The sequence below is a fragment of the Callorhinchus milii genome, unplaced genomic scaffold, assembly GCF_018977255.1.
Source record: "Callorhinchus milii isolate IMCB2004 unplaced genomic scaffold, IMCB_Cmil_1.0 Scaffold2, whole genome shotgun sequence".
In the NCBI taxonomy this organism is placed as follows: domain Eukaryota; kingdom Metazoa; phylum Chordata; class Chondrichthyes; order Chimaeriformes; family Callorhinchidae; genus Callorhinchus; species Callorhinchus milii.
The window spans coordinates 117399397-117401014 of NW_024704743.1; the positions used below are offsets into that span (position 1 = coordinate 117399397).

General features: G+C 37.9%; 1 non-coding gene across 1 annotated transcript; it reads left to right on the plus strand.

Annotated features, from left to right (window-relative positions):
* The first annotated feature begins 1001 nt into the window (after positions 1-1001).
* trnam-cau lies at positions 1002-1073 on the plus strand. Its single transcript has one exon. It is a non-coding gene; the product is annotated as a tRNA-Met (tRNA).
* Positions 1074-1618: the final 545 nt, after the last annotated feature.

The window sequence follows — 1618 nt, forward strand, 5'->3', positions numbered from 1 at the left end:
ATTTCCACAATAGCTAAGCCACGCCTGAAAATTCTTCATATATGGAATCAATCTATTTCCAAAGAACTCTAAAATGCAAGCTGTTGTTATTGTAATAGTTACAGGCTCTAGTTCTGTCATATAATGGCAATAATAACAATAATATTTGTTTTATTTGTTATCAAGCCCTTCATATCAGAAGGATGTCTCAAAGCGATTCACAGAATATTCTGTAAAGTGTTTTGTAGGCAGACAATAGAAGTTTAAAACTTGCTCTTTCGCTCTCAACCTTATTCAGGGTATTGCTAATATCATTAGAACTTACACAATACAAAGAAAGTGTAGTTTCTGAAACATATTGGTCACAGGCTTACATGCAGTCATGAGGTTCAATGCGTGCATTCACTACCCAACACCCTATGTGATAATAATCCTTTCTTTTGATATAGCACCTTTGATATTGGGAGGCATAGTAAACAAGAGTGAAAGAAAGGTAAAGCTGTCTGTTCCTTTGCCGGACTTAGGATTTGGTTCAGCTAGGACGGAGTTGCTAAATTCTGCTTACTCTCATCCCCAGTGGCATAGGTTCACTATACTGCTCTCAACGTGACATTAATTGGTGCTGAATCAGCAGTGTCATTCAGTTACTGAGAGAAGGGGAGGATGGAATAGAACTGCCTGGTGCTTTCATATTTCACTGTCATGAACATGCAGATAGGAAGCTGAGATGCCTAAGAATATAATTAGATTATTGCCCAGCTGAAGTTATCCAAATCGGAATGGTCACTATTACTAAATTAATCTTAATCAGTTTGCTTCCCATGCAGGATTACAATATTAATATTAGTTTTTAATATTAATAGCTTTAATCTACTTTTCTTTGTAAAAATCCACATCACACCACACCACATATGTGTGGCCGATAAACTCCGTGTTTCATGGCGATCTAATTGAAAATCAGCTTAATGAATCATGATAATAATAATTATTCTTGCATTTGGATTATTATTCCTTGCATTTGGAGTCCTGTAGCTCAGTGGTTAGAACACTCATCTCATGAGCGAGAGACCTGGGTTTGATTCCCAGCAGGACGAAACATTGGGCAAGTTTCCTTTCTTCCACACACCTTTTATCTAGCCGTAAGTAGGAACCCGGTTGTTAGTTGATTGGTGGATCACTTTTCCAGGGGTAATGATTAGTTCAAAAAGAAATAATATTAGTAATAAATTGGTCACTCAGTCCACCACTGTTTGTGGGACACTGCTGTGCGCAATTGACTGCAGGGTTTCGCCCACAAAATATACAATCAATTCACTTTACAGTATCTTCTGTGAAGCGCTTTGAGACGTCTCGAAGATATGATAAGGCACTATATCAAATGTAAGGATTATTATCATATTTGATATTGCACCTTATCACATCCTCGAGATGCCCGAAAGTGCTTCATAGGTTCTTACTGTGAAATATAGTGACTGTGTATTTGTAGGCAAACGCATAGCTAATTCGCACACAGCAATTCTCTGCAGACAGCCATGAAACAAACAACCTTTTTTTATCTGAGGGCTTATTGGCCAGGTCAATGGGAGAAGGGGCTCCCCCATATACAGTATGTGAAAAACAGTTTTAAAAAGTTCCTGGA